At 46.6% G+C, this 19,873-nt stretch overlaps 1 long non-coding RNA gene across 7 annotated transcripts in view; it reads right to left on the minus strand.

Annotated features, from left to right (window-relative positions):
- Nucleotides 1–18,552, minus strand: part of LOC117801592 — a 30,647-nt gene extending 12,095 nt beyond the window's left edge. Inside the window, exons 1-5 of one of the 7 annotated variants that reach the window (XR_004624316.1) lie at nucleotides 15,259–15,501; nucleotides 13,926–14,470; nucleotides 12,723–12,823; nucleotides 6,422–6,558; nucleotides 1–60 (exon numbers count right to left, since the gene is read on the minus strand). This is a non-coding gene — a long non-coding RNA (uncharacterized LOC117801592). Of the gene's footprint in view, nucleotides 61–2,248; nucleotides 4,502–6,421; nucleotides 6,559–8,399; nucleotides 8,493–8,547; nucleotides 8,656–12,722; nucleotides 12,824–13,925; nucleotides 14,471–15,258; nucleotides 15,502–15,834; nucleotides 15,964–18,376 lie in introns of those variants that run through there. The other 6 variants (XR_004624317.1, XR_004624314.1, XR_004624313.1 and 3 more) reach the window with 6 other exon arrangements.
- Nucleotides 18,553–19,873: the final 1,321 nt, after the last annotated feature.

Below are 19,873 nucleotides of genomic sequence, written 5' to 3' on the forward strand. Positions count from 1 at the left end.
CTGCTGGTCTGCAAACCTTGCTTTGGGTAGTAATGATATAGACCACTGGAGATGTTTGAGCTGCGGAAAGACAGCGAAGATAATGGTGATCTTGGGAATATGTTCAACAACAAGGCTGTGTTGGTTCTGAATACCTTCCTGGTTTTCATGCTGGATAAACAGTCATAAGCAGAGTTAACATGGAAAGCTGAAAAAATTTGTATAAAAAGCCCTATCAGGCAAGTAGCACCAGTTTGAAGGGCAGGTGGACCCAGAGGTGAAGCCACAATGCATCCATAACACAGACCATTTCAATCAGTCCATTGAGCCCAGCCCTGAACCACAGATGGGTGGCACAAGGCCTCCCAGGGGCAGCAGAAGCCCGGCCAGGTGAAGGCTCCCTGATGACCACCTCACCGCCACCAGTGCCTCTGGCCTGGCTGTGCAGTAGGTACAGCAAGCTCACCTCTTCCTCGTCCCTTCTCCTGTCATCACATATTAAGTCTCCTTACATCCCCTCATCTCTTCCCAGCTCAAATATCCCATTACCCAGGAAAAGACCTTCCAGTCTTCCTACCAAAATGCAACACATATGCAAAAATGCAGGAGCTGGGAGGAAAGTCAAAGACCCTTTGACCTCTCCCAGGGATTTATCCACTGCTCTTCTAGAGAATGGAAGTGAGTTCTACCTCCTCTCCCCATCAGGCAGGTTAGGAACACTATTTCTAGTTGGAAGGCATTTTCATTTTCGGCGGGTATCTGGAAGGTGGGCCTCTTCCCTAAATGATCGGATCCTATTCTACCAGATGAGCAGAAAATGAGTGCTTCCTACACACACTGTGGTGACCACAACACAGCCTCTGCCTTCAAGATGCTCCCCATCTGCTGGGAAAGAAGGCCAAGGCAAATCCGAAGCAGGTACCAAAGGCTGCAGGAGCCCAAAGGAGGGAATGCCCTGTAGAAAGTAGGGGTTGGAGAACTGAGAGATACACCCTGAGTAAGGGAGTCTGGTGGCTCCGTCCCCCAGCCCCACCTTCTCTGTACAAGACACCCTGACGTCTACCGTCTCCATGTGGACTGTCAAGACCTTTGGCTGGTGGGGCTTCCCTGCTACTAGGTGCAGAGTCCGTTGCAAATCCTGCAGACCAATTCGGTTGAGTCTCACATGGCATACGTCTTTGCATTCCCCACAATTAAAGTCTTCCTTACAACAGCCTTATTTCTCCCAGGTTTCTAAATCATGGCCCCAAAATCTTCCTAGACCCCTTTGCTCTGAGTCTCAGTGTTCACTCATTGCCCTGGCTTCAGGGCCCCCACCCAGAGCATGGACTGCGTGCCCTGGCGGCCCCACCCTCCCCGCTCTCCAAACAATGAGGACAGGAATCCCCCTGCCCTGTCCCCACACACCCAGCATTTTCCCTGGCATTTGCTTGGTCCTCTTCTCACACTGGCTGTTGTTTGGGAACATCATCCCCCTTCTCCATCCAAATCCTAGTATTTTAAGTCTGTGTTCATCGACACCAGGTTGGGATCCACTGTTAGATGGCTGTTTTCTATGAGCCCAAACCTATCCCTCGGGTAGCTGGATAACGTTTTTGAGGTTCATTCATGTTGTAGCAGGCATCAGAACTGCATTCCTTCTTATGGCCGAATGATAGTCCCNTCATCCCTCGGGTAGCTGGATAACGTTTTTGAGGTTCATTCATGTTGTAGCAGGCATCAGAACTGCATTCCTTCTTATGGCCGAATGATAGTCCCTTGGTGTGTATATGCCATCACCTGTTTATCCGTTCATCTGCTGATGGACATTTCGGGTGGCTTCTGCTTTGGGGCTATCACGAATGATACTGGCTGTCAACATTTGGGTGCAGGTTTCAGTGTGACTGTTTTTGTTTCTCTTGGGCGCGCACGTCGGTGTGGAATCAGTGGGTCACGTGGTTGATGTCGAACTTCGTGAGAAACCGTGAAACTGTTTCCACAGCAGCTGCCCCATCTCGCTCTCCCTTGCTACTATGCCATGACCATTATTACTGCAGCTACTATTTATCGGGTGCATGATGGACCAGACACCCTGTTCCAAGACAAATGGATGAAACTGATATTGAAGGAAAGCAGAATATGTCACCCCCAAATAGACCTCTTGGATATAAATTATTTGGGGATGCCTGGATGGCTCAGTCAGTTAAACGTCTGCCTCCGGCTCAGGCCATGGTCTCAGGGTCCTGGGATTGAGTCCCCCGTCAGGCTCCCTGCTCAGTGGGAAGCCTTCTTCTCCCTCTCCCTCGTGTGCTCTCTCTCTCTCAAATAAATAAATAGAATCTCTTAAAAAATAATTTTGAGCTAAAGGCAATTAAGAAGAAACAAACTCAGAAAAGCTCCTCTTTTTCTGCCTCAAGTCAAGATAGAAATTCTCCTTCTACTGGTGACAGGCTCTTGTCAGCCCCGAGGTGGCACCAGAGGAAGCTGCAAACAAATCTGGCCCCTAGCTCCCTCCCATATACCCTTCCCACAGGTGGCCACGGCGCGGGGACGCCTACCGCGGCTCTCCTCTGTCCTGTCACTCCCCTACAGATGAACTGTTCTTTGTTGAACACGATAGATAAGCCACTGCTTTAAGTTACTTTGGTTCCGATTTCTCCTGGGTGATGTGTGCTGCACATGTTAATAAACTGATCATTTTCTTCTTGTTGATATTTTAGTTTAAGAATTGCAGCTGAAGCCTAGGACGGGTAAAGTTTAACCTTCCCTATGATATCATCATCGTCTTTGTTTCATCTATGGGAAATTGTAACACAGTGAGTTGGCCAAGATCACACAGGGAGGATGTGGCCGCACCTGCCTTGGAATACTTAGAATGCACAAATCCAGCCCCATGCGTGGGCAGCGGTTGGGGCACAAAGGGGAGTCACAGGCTAGGCCCAGAAAGGAAGGGACTGGAAGCTGAGTCTTGAAAGATGAGTGTGTTTCTGTCAGTAGAAGTGGTGGAGAATGTGTGGTCTCAGAGCCGTGGAGAGAAGTGAGTGAGCAAAGGCACTGTGCTCTGTGTGGACGGATGTAAGGTGCACGTGACAGTCGTGTTTACCGCTGTCTCTTCAGCACCGACATGGTCCTGGCACAAAGCAGGTGCACGATACCGTATACTGGGGAAAGAGGTTAGAAAAGGGAAGTAAAAGAGAAAGCTGGAGAGCTAGACAGTGTCCAGATCAAGGGGAGCTTTGCCTGCTTTCGTGAGGAGTATGGACTTCATCTTATGGGTAAGGTGAAGACGTTTGAGGGTCGCATCAGAAAGCCCACTGCAGCAACAGTGTGGAGTATGGCTCGGACTGGATCAGAGTAGAAGCAGGGAGACCAGTCAGTCAGGTGGCAGCTGCAAAAGGCCAGGAGAAAGATGGGGGGGAAGGTCTGAACGGAGGCAATAATGCATGGGATGGGAAGAAGAGAAGATGAGGACGATGAATGGAAAGAAAAAAAATAATCTGCTGGCTGGGCTAACAGATTGGATTTCAGGGCAGAGGGGGAAGGTGCGTTTGTGACTCATTTCCAGGTGTATGTTTGGATGATGGGACTGATGGAGGGGCTGGCGCTGGTGGGCACAGTAGATGCTGAAGCGTGGTGATGCGTTCTCCGTGTTGGCTGTGGCGTATTAAGGCTGCCTGGGGACATGAGCGTGAACCATAGACAGTTGAGTTCCAAGCTCAGAAGAGCAGGGAAAGGGATAGAGGGTTAAAGGTTGTCAGCACTCATGTCATCACTGGGTATATGAGATCCCACAGGTATGGGCAGAAGCAGGAAAAGAGGGGAGTGGAGATAGAGCACCCCTGCAAATGGCCCTGACCTACCCGTAACACTGTGCCTTCCCCAATCCACTTAGAAACTTCCTGCTCGGTTCCTTGTTCTCAACAATGATCTAACGTAAGCTAGCCAGAATTCAGTTTTCCAGCCCAGAGACCACCTTCCTCTTCACCTCCACACATGCTCACATCAGAAGATATTTCAAGGAATATGTGCGAGCCCCAATTTCTCTGCCGTCCTGATGATCTCATTCATTAACTTGAACTCATCATTTTCAATCATGAGGGAATGTATGACTATAAAATTTGTGGAGGAGAGAAAGCTCTGTCTTTTCCTTAAAAGAAAGGATGTTGCCCCTCAAAATGGAGTTTGGTGGCAGCGGGAGCAGAGCAGAGCTCACACGGTTGCAGGCATGGGCTGTGTCCTTGCAAGGAACGGCAGCCTTGGCCTAGGGACTTGGTGCCCTTGGGGCCTGGTGGCAGGACAGACTCAGATTCTTGTCCTGAGAGAACGGTCTCTCACTCCCCATTTAGACATTCGATTCCTCTGGCTCCACTTGGTTCTTGGCATCTGCCGTCCTCAAGGAGGCACCAAGCTGGCTCCGCCCGGTGTGGGATTTTGAACCTTGCCCTGGGGATTTCGTGCTGGGAACGAACTCCTCCAGCTTCTGCTTTCAACTCGGTCGTGGAAGCCTGGGGAGTGTTGGTCTGCCCCTGGACTCGCTCTTGATCTGTGGACAAAATGCAGTGACCCAGCCTGCGGGCTCAGACACAGCCCTTGGACCTGGTCAAACGCCCTGACTCCTGCCTGCCTGAGACGACGCTGCTGAGCAGGCAGCCCTCCCTGGAACGACCTGGGCTCTACTCTTTTTTTTTTTTAACTTGGTCTCTGCTTGGATCACCTGTCACATCTGCCTACAACTGCCCCTCCTTGCTCCTGAGTCTGCTATGGAATTTTCCTCTAAGTGTTGATAATGAAAAAACCATTCTCGATTTCTATTTTCTGGTTTAACTTTTTAGGGATGGTGTTTTTAGACTTCGACTTCCAGACTAGGAGAAAGCATACTCATAAAACTACAGTGTTCACAGCTCAGTTAACTTCCTTAAAGTACCATTTCTGGATACATTTTGTGAAGTCACAGTTTAGAAAAACAAAGGCTCCCAAATAGCTTTGAGAATGAAACCATTTTCAGATTGGCAATCAGACTAACTTATAAACATTTTCTCCCACTTATTTAACTTTCCCCATCCAAATGCAGAGATGGGGAACGTAGCATGTGCGGCAATGTGTTGATGCTGTTGGGGGGAGGGGAGCTGCTGGGCCCCTGCTGACCTTTGCTCCCCCATGAGCTAGCAGGCACGTGTATCATGCACTTGGCACATAGGAACTCACGTGAAACCAGGAGGCAGCCAACAAGACTGCAGCTAAAATACAATCCACATCAGCCTGCAAAACTGGCCCCTTTTAATCACACCCCCGTTTTGCCCTCCTGACAACTCCCTACACTTCTTCTACCCCAAGGCTGGCTCTTTTTTTCTTTCTTTCTTTCTTTTAATATTTTATTTATTTATTTGACAGAGAGACAGCCAGCAAGAGAGGGAACACAAGCAGGGGGAGTGGGAGAGGAAGAAGCAGGCTCCCAGTGGAGGAGCCCAATGCGGGGCTTGATCACAGAATGCTGGGATCACGCCCTGAGCCGAAGGCAGATGCTTAACGACTGCGCCACCCAGGCGCCCCAAGACTGGCCCTTTCTGACAGGGTTCTCAGCTTTGTCGCTCTAGCCTCCCTTTGCTATTAGGACAAATAGTGTTAACGGAGTGCCTTCTGTTTTCTCTATACCCTAAAGGTACTGCCTCATTCAATCCTCAGCAAAGTTAGGAAGAGGCAATGAGTACCTGCTTTTTACACCCAAATGCCCAAAGCTCAGAGAGATTCATATGAACCTGGTTAGGGTCACCCAGTTGCTAAGTAGCGGAGGGGGGGTTGAGGCCCCGGTGAGGCTGACTCCGCAGTGTGAGCACGCTCTTCCCGTCTCGTCCTCTGACCTTAGGCAGCTTCACCTGACAGATGGAAAGGTGGGTGACGGGGGACACAACCACCAACTGAGCAAGAAAGAGAACGAGGCAGAACTTTTCTTTGCTCACACCTGTGAGGAAAGGTATTTCTGGCCAGTGTATTTCTTACCGGAGTGTTAAGATTTTATCTGTAAGAGGTACAGGGTAGTACATGGGAAAAACACCCACCCAAGAACCAGAAGCTCAGGGGCTCAGGTGTTTGCATTTGGAAGCTGGGGTGACCTTGAGTGGGTGTAAATCACCCATACGCTCTGTTCTTGTCTCTTCCTCTGTCGAGTGAGGATAAGCAATGCTTGCCCTCCCTTCCTCTCAAGGCTGTTACGAGGATCAATGAGGCAATCAAAGTAAAAATTACAAAATGTTCTACAAATCATGTATAAATGCATATTTTTATATTGCTGTATTTCCACCTGATAAAAGAACATTTTGGGGTCATTGAAGTCATTCCTTAGCTCTGTTCTTAGACATAACATTCAATTTCTCTTGGCCTCAGTTTCCCCATCTGTAAAATATGGCCATGGGGTTCACTGAACCCTAAGCTTCTTTCTAGCTCTGACCTTCAGCAGATTACTGACCTTTCCTTAACCATGCTTTCCAGCCAGCCCCTGGTGACTAGGAGAACACGGAGATGGGGTCCCCTCAAGAGCCATCGTCCTCTCAACCAACAAGAGGCTGGATATGAAACAGCAAAGGTGTCTCCAAGGATGTTCAACTGTAAAAAATGTCAGAATTAAATTCAGAGAGGAATACTAAAGATCATCCCCTCCAGAATGTTCATCGGTGGACATTATATGCCACATGGGATGCTGGGAATGAGAATGGGTAGAAGAAATGGTCCTGAGAAGGAGACAGACTTTAAACAAATATTTTCCCAGGTAATTATTCAATTGGAGGTGTGACGTACGCTATGACATAGAGTAAGACTGTTGATCAGGAGATTATATAATGGGGTAGGGAGGTCTCAGAAGGATTACCCAAAGCAGTGGCATTTCCAACTATTTCTTGAAGAAGGATCTGGATTTAGCAGGGCATGGGAGGGGTTTGAGAAGAGGTTAGAGGATATTCCAGGCAGAAGGAATGTCCAGTGCCAAGGTCTTTTGAAGAGGAAAGTTCTTGGTCTGTCTGAGTTGCTGAAAATAAGTCGATTTGGCTGTGATGCTGCTAGTGACGGGGAGAGGGGCATGACATAAGGTTCCAGATATAGACAGGAACAGTTCATTCAGGGTCTTATAGGTCAAGATCAAGAATCTGGGCTTTATCCTAAGAGCACAAAGATGCCACTGGAAGGTTTTACGCTAGAGGATATGTTCCGAGTGATTGATTGTCCAGAAAGATCACTGAGGCAGCAGCAGGGATGTCTACTAGAGGGATGCAGGAGAAGGTGCACCCAACCCAGTCAAGAGGCTAGTGTAGTGATCAAAGGCGAGAGCAGACAGTGGCTGGGACCAGGGCGGTGGCCGTAGAGATAGAGAAACGTGGAAGGAGTTGAGAGATACTTAAGAGGTGGAATGCTTGGACATGGTCATTGATTGGGGGTAGTGGGGGAGAAAGAGGGAAGTAATTTACATATACTATGCATTCTAATCCACTGGGGTTGCAGGGACCATGACCCCCATTTCCGGATAAACGAAGTCTCTGAGAGGCTGAGGGACTTGTCCAGATGGAAGAGCTGAAAAAATAGGTTCCCAGAACTCTCAGCTCTTACATCATAATTATTTCAGGGATGTAAAGGCTCTTGTCCCAAGTGACTCATTCTAGGCGCTATCATTACTTCACAGAAAACTCAAGGAAGGTCTGATTTCATGTGTTTTGGATGCCAAGCACACCACAGCAAAGGCCATATGATGAGAAGGGACCAGAGTGAGCCAGTGACATCATGGGCCAAACAGAGTCGCTACTCCAGCGTGCGCTGCAGACACCTTACACAACCACCTAATCGGTTCCTGAGGGAGCACCGTACAATGGCACACAGTGCGGAAGCCAACGGGTGACTGTCAGCAGGCCAGACGGTCTTTTTAATCTGAGCTGATATTTGGAAGATCACGTGTAGCAAGCTCGATGAGGTTTTTGTGGTGGGGCTTTTGGCTGAACAGGTCATAAATCTTTCATATCCAAGAGAAAGGCCTGTCCAGCCTCTGAGTGAACAGGCTCTTCCATATTCCAGAATTCAAAGTCGGCCTGACCTGAAGGCCTCCTCTCCTCACATCCCAAAGAAAGGGAACAAAGAAGTCACGAAGTTCACGTAAAGACGTGTCTATCCTACACGCAATGCAGCATTCACGTACTGCTGCTCCTCCGACTGCACTGACCAACATGGTTTGGCCAAGACAAACACGCAGTTCTTTCCAAATATTCTGGCCTTAATGACTATAGTTGAATAACTTCCCTGAAGTCCCCATATCGTAAGAGGCAGAGGTAGCAAACTGAGTCTCTCCAAGCTCAGGGTCATGCTGTCTCATAACCAGTCTGGGCCTCGGGTTCCTTGTGCACAGTGAGGACAGTCTCTATCTCCCAGCTCAGCCGTGACCGCTGATAACCTGGANCCTGGAAAGTGTCTCACACACAGCTTGGCTCACGGCGAGAGCTCGACAAATGGTCTCCACGAATTCCAATAGAGTGGCAGTAGAGTACATGAGACATTCCAAACTAGAATTAAAATGAATATAAATTATACAAACAGCACACTCTGATTTATTCAGAATGANACCTGGAAAGTGTCTCACACACGGCTTGGCTCACGGCGAGAGCTCGACAAATGGTCTCCACGAATTCCAATAGAGTGGCAGTAGAGTACCTGAGACATTCCAAACTAGAATTAAAATGAATATAAATTATACAAACAGCACACTCTGATTTATTCAGAATGACCGAGACTGACACTTGAGCATCGCACATAGATCTGAGCTACTATTTAACAGAAAGTAACAACACGTTTCCCATTCAATGGCTAAAATTTTACTGGTTGGATCTGCTTCTCTCTGCTCTCCCTGCATGACTCATTCGTGATTCCCCAAGTACTTCAAAGTCTTGCTATGCTTTCGATCCTTGAAAGCAGCACAGTTTTGGAAAAGGCACTTAATAATGCCAACGCCGTTCCCCGCCTCGCCTGGATTTTGCCATGAGTAACATGTGTTACTCTTAGGGGATTGATTCGTGCCAGATACGCTGCTCGATGCTGGCTCTACACACAAACGGCCAGCATGGTCACTGGCATGACGCCGTTCCCGCTCTGGCGGGGCTGAAGGCCTGGAAGCCCCAGCTCAGATGTGGTGTATGGAGAACCTAACGGCAGCAAAGCCCATCTTTCTGCGGGGGAGAAGGGCACAGGAAGCTACCGCCTTCGTTCCAGAGGGAGGGAGAAGTATTCAAGAGCCTGCCTGCTCCTCAATTGCCCCGTCCGAGCAAGACCCAGAGGGAGGTGCAAGGAGGTGAGCTCACTTGCCGGTGCCGGGAGAAACGGGTGGACGGAGGCGAGGAGGAGGACGCACAGCTGCAGACCAGTGGCCAGCTGACCCCCACAGTGATTTTGTCCCGTGGGGTTCCAGTTCAGACAGACGCAGGGCAGAGGCGACCTGGCCGCCTGGCAGCTGACACAGGCCCGGCCCGGGCGGCCTCGTCTCCTCACCTCACCCCACTCTCCTAAGTGTATCACTTTCTATCACCCTATCCTTAGCTCCTGCCACCCAGAAATTTTTCTCCAGATGGGAGGACTGGCAGTCGGCTCCCCTCCCTTGTGTAATCAAATATCTCACCCTGAAGATATGCTCAGACTCTCTGGCCCGGGCTCAGCCCTCCGGTTTGCAGCGTGGCACGGAGCAGCCGGCTGGCCCAGAGCCCCACCGGTTTCTAATTAAAATTGGGTAAGTGTTTCTCTAGACACAGGCCGAGTTCTTAGAGGAGAAACAACAGGTTCCTCTGAGGTTGGCCTTCAGGGCTCACACAGATGGGCTGTTTGTGAAGGGAAGGTAAATAGGCTGGTTTTAGAAAGTACAAATGGATGTATTATTATTATCAATTATTTTAACCATATTTGCCACCTGACACTGACTACAAAGAACTTAAATATGTCTCTGGAATGGCATTCAATAGATGGGGGCGGAAATCATGTTATTTTAATGTGTCAGAGCTGCAAAAATAAAAAATAATTTCCTGTCTCTCTCAGGTTATAAAAATTTACCTAATCCTCTCCATATTGATCATATTCTGCACCATGCTATGGAAATGTAAACATTTCTGAAAATAAAGTTTTTATAATTTAAAGTTAAAAAAAAAACCAACCAAAATTCCAAAGCAATTTGTGATTGAACACATTCCCTGCTCCAAGAGGCAAGATTGCATGTTTCAGCCCTGAGACCACAGACTTGATCGCCTAAAGGCAGGAGTATTGTTCAAACTGCTGAATGGCCATCCTGGAAGCACAGGGCAAGGACCAACCAGCAAACGGATGCAAGATTTAGCGCTGGAGCAGGGAGATAGAGACACTTGATGCCAGATGGGACCTCTCTACATCCAGGTAGGGGGGAAATGAAGCTGGGAGGTGCTGTTGGAGAATGTACCCTGAGCAAGAAGGGTGCTAAGCTGAGAAGAGCTACTTACCAATAGAACAGGAAGATTTCACCCTTTAGCAACTGGTTCAGCTACACACCCACTAAATACTGGCCCTGCCCAGAGGGAACAGGCAAAAACCTAAACGAGGGAACTAGCTGGCCCAGGGGTTGATGCCCCGAAGGGGCAGACATGACTTGGTTCTTGTTAATTGCTGCTAGACCTTCTGATTTCTCAAGAGAAGCTAAAAATCTGTATTTCATTATGGCAAGTAATACACATTAAAAAAATAAAGCCACGTGAGCCAAACCAAACGGCGGCAAGTAACCATTTTGTCACTTGGGATTGACAGCGGCCTAGGGGAACAGGCCCACTTGCGCCCACGGCNCATTAAAAAAATAAAGCCACGTGAGCCAAACCAAACAGGGCGGCAAGTAACCATTTTGTCACTTGGGATTGACAGCGGCCTAGGGGAACAGGCCCACTTGCGCCCACGGCCTCCACAGAAACATGAACCCACCACCACATTGCTCCAAAAGCCAAAATCTCCCTCTACCGCTGAGGCCCCTGCGCTGCTTCAGGCCACCTCCCGCCTCACATGCATTCCCACGACAGACCGAACTGCTCTTCCCACAGCACTGCAGACATTCCCCTCCTCTGAACCTGCCACCCCCGAGGCGCCTGGGGGGCTCAGTCAGTGAAGCGTCCGGCTCTTGATTTTGGCTCTAGTCTGATCTCAGGGTCCTGATCCCGGGGTCGTGAGACTGAGCCCTGTGTGAGGCTCTGCACTGCGCTCCAGGCCAGGCTCGGTGTTGGGCACCTAGCCTGCTTAAGATTCTCTGTCTCCCTCTGCCCTTACCTCCCCACCCTCCACCCCCAACCCCTGCGCACACACTCTCTCTCTTAAAAAAACAACCCTACCACCTCCTTCGCTAATGACTTGTCTGTCTCATCCAGAGATTCCGTTTTTTTGTTGCTGTGTCTACAGGGCCTAGCATGCAGTCTGGCACCCAGGAGCCACAGAAAGGGAAAGAAGAGAAAAAGGAAAGAAATTTTGTTCTCCTATTTTCTGTCCCTTGACTTTTTTTCCTAAAGATTTTATTTATTTATTTATTTATTTATTTATTTATTTATTTTAGAGAGAGCGTGCATGTGTGCACGTGAGCTGGGGGAGGGGCAGAGAGACAGGGAGAGAAAATCTCAGACAGACTCCCTGCTGAGCACGGAGCCTGACTTGGGGCTCCATCTCATGACCCTGAGATCATGACCAGAGCTGAAACAAAGAGTCCTTCACTTAACCGACTGAGCCCCCAGGTGCCCCCAGTCCCTCTACTATGTCAAGCAGTAGCACCTAATGGTGATATGCGGTATGGCAAACCCAGCTTTATTTAATGTGGAAGATGCTCACCCAACCAAAGAGGAAATAAATAATATGACATTGAAATATTTTACATCGTAAGAGAAAGCCCCAAATTGAAAGATGCGGCAAAAGCCTCTGTAATAGTCACGGTCACCACGTGAACTCTTTCTTTTAAATTCAACTACTGAAGGATTTTTTAATCATGAAAACATAGCACCAATTCCTTAATAATTTTTTAGAAAATTGAACTTAAAGTTTAGAAAGGTATTCAATAGCCATTTCTCCTATAATATTTCATTCCTGAAATGTATATATTTTTCAGGTCTCAGGAACTGCTCTTAAAAAGAGATAGTCCCCATTTCCCAACAATGTGAATATCCTCAACCCAACTGAACTGTAAAGTTAAAAATGGCTAAGATGTTAGATTTTATGTTATGTGCTTTTTGCTACAATAAAATTATTTTTTAAATAAATATATTTTAAAAAATAGAGATGGTCTCAGCCCACTTTCGTTAAGAGGTCCTTAATACGGAGAAAGCAGGCATCAACACAGGTAAAGAAGTATAAGGAGAGGCACTGAGATGGAACCCATACATTGGTCCTGGCATTCCATAGTCTAGTCACAGAAACAGCTGTACCGAGGGGCAAATTGTTTGTTTCCTTCCAGTTGTTAGATCCCATCCTTCAGGGGTGTTCATTCATTCAGTAGGCATTTACTGAGTGCTATGACTGAGGCTCTGACGATATCCTTAAAGCATAGTCTGTGCCCTTCACTTACTCGAAACCCAGATTCCAGCAAATGTGCTGCCAATATCCTTGGAGTTGGAGATGAAGTAGGTGCTGCTAAGGCCCAGCCTCACAATGATTCATCAGTCCTGAGCAACATTCGCACGCCTGGTCACAAGGTCAGGTGGCCCCCAGGGAGCCCACGCCTGCCTGTGGCTAGAGATGCCCACCACCTTCTTACTCACTTTTAGGTATGAAAGCACAAATATCTCCTCACGAGCTTCCTCCTTGCCATCCTGCTCCCACTGCAAGAGGTCCGGGACGTCCCCAGGCAGCAAGACAAAAGCTGAAGGCAAAATGAATGGTGGAGGCATCTGTTTATGTCCACTGGGCAAGAAAATGTAAACGTAACCCACTGCCATGTTTCCTCTGAGCCCTGAGCCTCTGCCTTCCGTGCCCCTGGAAATTCACCACGCAGCAGTGATTTCTTCTCAGGCTGGCTCCTGGCTGAGGCACTTGTCCGTACAACCTTAGCTTTCCCAGTGGATTGGTGGGAGTTAGTTTGAAGGATATTAGACCCAAAAGAGAGCCTAGAATCAAGAACTCTCACTTTAGAGATAGGAAACCCCAAGAGCTGGTAAATTTCCCAAGCTCACGGCAAATTATTGGTTAAGTTGGAAGCAGTACTCAGGTCTCCTGACTCCCACCATAATCTATGCTAAGTCCAAGATACCTCCACTAAGAGAACTGGAGTAGACTATTAAGCTATAGCTGGTCCAGTTTCAGACTCAGATCACATAAAAGTTGTAAAAGTCTTTCAAGTTCATTTTGAATGTCTTGTTGGTAACTCTCTGGATTAAGGTAATGGTGGCAACACCTATATCCAATCAGGGATTTTATACAGAAAGGCAGGAGAGGGAGAGCCTGCCAGGAAGCCCCCCACCTGGTGATTGGATCATGTTCTAGCCTTGGGTCTAGTTCCATGGGAGCTTGAGGACCCAGATATCAGTTCAGTCGTCCAGTCAGTGGAGTGACGGATGTCACTATCAGCTCTAGAACACATCTCCATGCCTCTGTATCTTCATGAGTGAAATGATTTATTGCGAAACTCTAGTGAGGTTATTGTGAAAATCAGGAAGTGTCAGCTGTGGTTAAATGTATGTGAGTTTAAGATAGAACATTTTTGATACGGATGTATCAATCTAGGTTCATCTCATGTAAGGAATGTGCCACTCTGGTGGAGGATGCTGATGATGAGGGTGACTGTGTGTGGGGGGGGATGTGGCAGGGGATATGTGCGGGAAATCTCTGTACCTTCCTCTCAGTTTTGCTGTGAACCTAAAACTGCTCTAAAAAATAAAGTACATTAAACAATACAATTCTTTTAAAAAGATAGAACACCTCTAGTCCACATTTCCTTTATTATCATACAGTATCTTTCCTCTTACCTCAAAATATGGGGTGTTCCATGTTATGGGTAGAAAGCCAGAAAATCAAGAGGTTGGAGTGGGGCCAAGACAGAAACACTGCTTGCAGCTGCCCGGATCAAGCAGCCAGTCTCTCAACTCAGCCATATCGTCATCGGGGTCTTGAGGGCACCTGAGGCACCAAGTTTCCCAGGTCTTCTCGAGCTCAGAATCAGAAGGAACATGACTACTCTGTGCTGTCATGAGAAGTGTTTCATGGAGCAGTGTTCATGGCTTCTTGCTTCAGAGTCACTTGGGACACTTGTCACAAATGCAGAATTGTGGGCCCTGTCTCAGGGTCTTACTGAATCCGAATGACTGGGAGTGGGGCCCGGGATTTGATATTTCTGGTAATTGTCCCCAGATGACTCCGAGGCAGCCCGATGTATTGGAATCCGTTTCTGCTGATATTGGATCACCCTTTTATGTTGAGACCGTACACGGGAAGGCTGAATCCATAGCGTGTCTTAACCCAGAAAGCCTTCCTCCAGGCAACATTCTTTCAGCAACTTGTAAGGCACCACAAGCTGTCAGAAAGGGCGGTATGGACAAGGACATCGCTGAGGGGATTTTGGATTTCAGAAGGGGGAAGGGTCCAACTCCCATTTCCCAAAGAATGACTGCTTTAGCAAATGGCTGAGTGAGAGGTTAGCAATGCAGCCATGGCCACAATTATGTACTGCCCAGACAGACGCTGCCCAAGTACATGACTTACACCCCAGTCATGGGTTTGACTTTTGTGGGATCTCTGGTCTGACATTTTCTAAGACCAGATCACTTTCCCTCTATCTGAGGGTTGATGGGATATTTATGAACAGTGCCCATAAAATGCCACCTGGGGCTACAGAAACTCTCGGTCCCAGAGATACCTCAGTCATACCTGCTACTTTAAATCTAATTTAAGTCCCTGTGCTTCAGTTTCCTTGGAAGCAGAACAGAAATTCTCTCACTGTCCCGCCTCTAAGGGGCATTGACAGGAGAAAGAGGCAAGATTTGCAGAGAGCTGAGTGGTGCAGGGGAGTAAGCCTCAGCCCACCTTCAGATGCCCCGAGATTTAGGTGCCCTCCTTGTCTGAAAATCAAAATGGATTGCACCTGCCATGGCTCACATTCTGGGTCTTGTCAAGCCACACGCCCAGGGAATAGAACTGAAGGGAAGCCAGCTGCCCCTTCTAACCATACACAAGGCCTTCCGGCGTTTCAGTACTTGGCCTTCCACCACTCCACTCCTTCAGCACACTCCATTTCCTCAGCTCTACCTCCCCACTCAGTGCATGAGCCCATGGCAGTCTCCTGCCAACATTGTTGGAACCCACCTGAGGCCTTGACGCAGCCACCAAGGCAGCTGGCTGGCATGCCCCTCCTTCCTGCCTTCCGCATTTCTCTGTCGGGCAGTCCTGAGATGTTTCTTCATTTCACCTTTACTCCTTTTGAAGCAGCCTTGGAATTGTTGGTGTTTCTTTTAAAAAGAACAAAGAGAGAGAGATCAGGGAGGCTAGATTGGAGAGTGACCTACACACACAAAATCCTCAAAGTCTAAAGTCTTTTGTGAGGCTTCTATTTGGATTCTCCAACAACTCTTTTTCAAAAAACGATCTGAATTTTAAGTACAAGTCTCAGATCAGTGAACAGACTCCAATATGACTAATGATGGCTCAGAGAGTTAGCAAGAGAAAAAGAAAAAACTGATTTCAGTTTCTCTGGACTGTATTTGAAAGACATGGGTAAAGAAATCAGATCTAGCTCTGGAAACCAAAGGCGGATAGAAGGAAAACCAAGCTGAGAAAAGATTAGAATTGCTGGCAAATCCATTTTTGTTAGGCCAAGTTTATGTAACGGTAGAGTGACTTATATATACCATGCCCTTTGTAAAACCATAAACTGCCACTTACTGAGCACTTACTGATGTCTTGGCCATTGGTTAAGTCTTTCTCTTCTATTAATTATTTCATTGAATCATGACAAGAACTCCACAAGTTATGTATTGATTTCTCAGTTCTATAGTTGGGGACACTGAGGCTCAAAGAAGTGAAATAGCTTGCCCAAGGTCACCATACATGGCAGAGCTGGGATCCCAGCCTAGGTCTGTCTCATTCTAGTCAGTGACCTCCAAGAATAGTGGAGCTGAAGAAACACTGGGCTGCTATCAAAGATCTTTGTTATGGTCCCAGCTCTACCACTAACTAATGAGGTGTCCCAACACATGTAGCTGACCCTCAGGGCTCTAGTTTTCTCAACTGTAAACTATGTGACTCAGTAGTAGACAGGCTTGAATGCCCTTCCCATGCTTACCATTCTCTAATTACAGCTTTTCTCTTGCACATTATTCCAGCAGCTCTCTGCTGCTTTCCCTGGATTTTGCGATACATAGCTGGTAATAACTATAACTTATGGGGTGCTTAATCCTTGATTAATTACAATGCTGTTTTTATAAGTAAAAAAACACAGCCTGCTTTGCCACAGCCCACGTTGTGACACAGCTCCCAAGGCACACTGAGGCAATGCTTGTCAGACAGCTCCAGAGATAAAAGCAGTAACATTTGCTTGTGTTGTTCTGTCTTCTCATTATTTACAGTCCTGTGATCTTCAGTAAAGGGAAAAAATTGAAAGCTAACTACACATAGACTCAAAGAATAATGTTGACTGTTGTTGACTGTTTATAATGAGAAAGATCTTGGAAGATGTGTGTAAATCCAGACACGGCTATTAGAACCACACATCTGGCCCTGAGCAGCTTCATGAATCTCACCTCCAAGCCACACATAATCAGGCAAAAGAGAGGGTCAATATGCATGATATTTCGGGCTTCAGCCAGACTTGGACCAGTGAAATAAAGAGCATGGTCAGTGGGGCAGATCAAAAGGAGAAAGACTAAAGGGATGGGTCACAGTCTAGTCTCCAACCTCCAGGTGGGGCCAACTGTTGGTGGGCACTGAACACGTAAGGCCTGGATTTCAAAACTAGGGTTGCGCATTTTTGAGGTAAAGAAATATATCTGCAACACGTTCTTCAGGACTTACTTGTTTCAGGCCAAATACACATATGCCACAATACAGCATTTCCAAGAAATATCTCAAAACCAGAATCTCTGAAAAGCCGGCCTCCTCCTGCGAGGGCGCCTCTGAATATAGAAGCAGTAATGAGAACATTTGTGTAGTGTTTCATTGTTTGCAAAGCGCTCTCACACTTTGATCTTTCTAACATCCCAGAGTCACCGAGGTTCCAAAAAGCTTATGTAACTTGCCTGACCTGGCATTTGAACCCAGGTCTCCTGACTCGAGAGCTTTTCTTACACCATGTATTTCTGAATAAGACTTTTTCCACAAAGGAAATAAATTTTCTTATTTTAAAAATCAAATAAGGGAAAGAAAAATGACTCTGTACTTAGGAGGCAAGACTGCTGCTGGTTTGTCATGGCTGACTTGCTATTTTTCATAAACAAGAGGCAGTAGGGTCAAAGGGAAGACCACATGGCACCCGATGAAGTGAACACAATCTTTTTCAATGCTGGGGAGAAGCAATGGCAAATAAGAAAAAAAGCAACATCAAAATAGCCTATGAGAAATGCAAAAAACAGCTTTCCCATTTTTCTAAATTTAGATACATTTCGGTGCTGTCACTGCCAGACCATGAGGGTCACTGTGTCAAACATGGCCAACAGCAAGGCCACGAGGAGGTATATCAGGGTTCCAACTGGCTCCATGAGAAGCTGAATCAACCAGGACCAGAGTCCACCTAAGACAATCTTAGCCAAATCTTGGATAACTTTCACATTAGATGACAACCTCTCAAACACACAGAATCAAATTCTCCTTGAATACAGCATCCTCTCTGCCACAGTGATTCTTAAATATGGGGCTGATAAGGATTTGGGCTTGTTTTCTAAGAATATGTCCTTCGTGTACAATACTGAGATACTAATAAGAAATAACCATGAGTGACCAACTATATTAGCATTTCATAATTTGCAAAGCTCTTACACACACACACACACACACACTCATTGGAACCATAAAATATCCCTCTGGATATAGTGAGAGTGATTGATATTGCCATTCTACTGATGAAAAAAACTGAGGCTTACTGTTTATATCTTCCCTAAACTCACAAAATTACTAACTAGTGAAGGAGAAACATAAACCCCAAACTTCTGACTTCATATTTCATGCTACTTCCAAGATACCAGCCATACCACTGATTAAGACTCCTGATTAGTGCAGTAAATATTCTTCTCTCATATGTTTATCTTTTGCCATGGCTGGTCAACTTCAGAGATCTGAGAGCAGCACCAGACATCTGGTCACATCAGCTCCGTCAGGCAGATCTGAGGAGAGAACCCAGTTGTCAGCCACCCACGCTTCAGAGTGACTTATAAACAGCAAAACCATCAGCCATAGATGTCTCAGAATAAAAAAGGCTATGAGGAAGACTTACTCATAAGCTTAGAATGTCATGGATACTTTGGATAGGAGGCTGTAATGCTGGATGTCTGCTTGTCTGTCCCAAGGATGAAGGATAAGACCAAGTGTGGAAGCCATAGCAACTCAGGGAACCACTTCCAGCCGAGTCAACTTGAGGGGAAACAGAGAAGGGGCAGCAACTCTGCTGACTCAAAGGAACTGAAGGGAAAAAATGTTACAATTATTTCCTTTAGCTATGACTTCTGGGTTTGTCCCAAGTTATTCCTGACAGTCTTCTCATCCTATAGAATAAAATCTGTCCCCTCACCCTTACCCCCACCCCCTCAAGAAAAACCAAGTGACCTCACCACCTTAAGACAAATTCTTAACAAGTCTACCCTCAGAAGATCGAACAGAAAGTCTCTCTGGAAACTAGTGGCTTACTCAAAATGTAAGATGAATTAGCTGCATTAGCAATTGTATTCGTTGTCTATTGCTGTGTAACAAATTACCCCAAAATTTAGTGGCTTAAAACAACAATTATAATAACTCAAGTCCATACTGATGGTTGGACCTGGGGAGCAGGGGAGGGAGATGGACGACAACAGGATTCGAAACTTTGATGTTGGATCTAGAAAGTCTTGTGATTTTTCCCTTTTCCTGAGCGCTTAGTGAATGGTGATATGCAGCCTTGAAGAGTTCACATGGGTCCAAGTGTTCCTTACGTCTTGTTGCAACGTGTACTCATTCCCCAGGGCTGCCTTAAATTATCACAGCCTGGGTGGCTTAAAACAACAGAAATTTAGTTTCTCACAGTTCTGGAGGCTAAGTCTGAAAACAAGGGCCATGTCCCCTCTGAGGACTCTAGAGAAGAATCTTGCCTTGCCTTGTCCTACCCTCTGTTGGTTGCCCAACAATTCTTAGAGTTCCTTGACTCCAATATCTGCCTCCATTTCACACGGTCTTTTTTCATCTCTGTGTCTTCACATGACCTTCTTATAAGGACACGGGGCATCAGATTTAGGGCCCACCCTAATCCACTATGACCTCATCTTAATGTAATTGTATCTGCAAAGACCCTATTTCCAAATAAGGCCACATTCTGAGGTCCTAGGAGGGCATGAATTTTGGGGGGACACTATTCAACTCTTATACTAGGAATATTTCCCAGAATCATCTCTGTCCTCTCCAATTGGGCATTCACTGATAAGGTAACCATCAAGATAACAATAATCCTATCTAGCAAATATGAGTCATTCCTTTTGACCCTCCATAATTCTATTTTCATAACCAACTCTATGAAAAGAATCCTACGTACATAAAGAAACTTTAGGTATAGAAATTAAGCAAAGCAGTGTTGCTTATGATAGCAAGTTTGAAAACAACCTATGTTTCCAATAATAAATGAATGGTTAAGTATTACAGAAAATACATCTGTATAATAAACTACTAAGTAGCCCCTAAATTTATACATGAGACTTGTAGTCATGTAGAAAATCTACATGCTTAATGAGTGAAGAATATACCACAT

This window comes from Ailuropoda melanoleuca, chromosome 3 (genome assembly GCF_002007445.2).
Source record: "Ailuropoda melanoleuca isolate Jingjing chromosome 3, ASM200744v2, whole genome shotgun sequence".
Classification (NCBI taxonomy): Eukaryota; Metazoa; Chordata; class Mammalia; order Carnivora; family Ursidae; genus Ailuropoda; species Ailuropoda melanoleuca.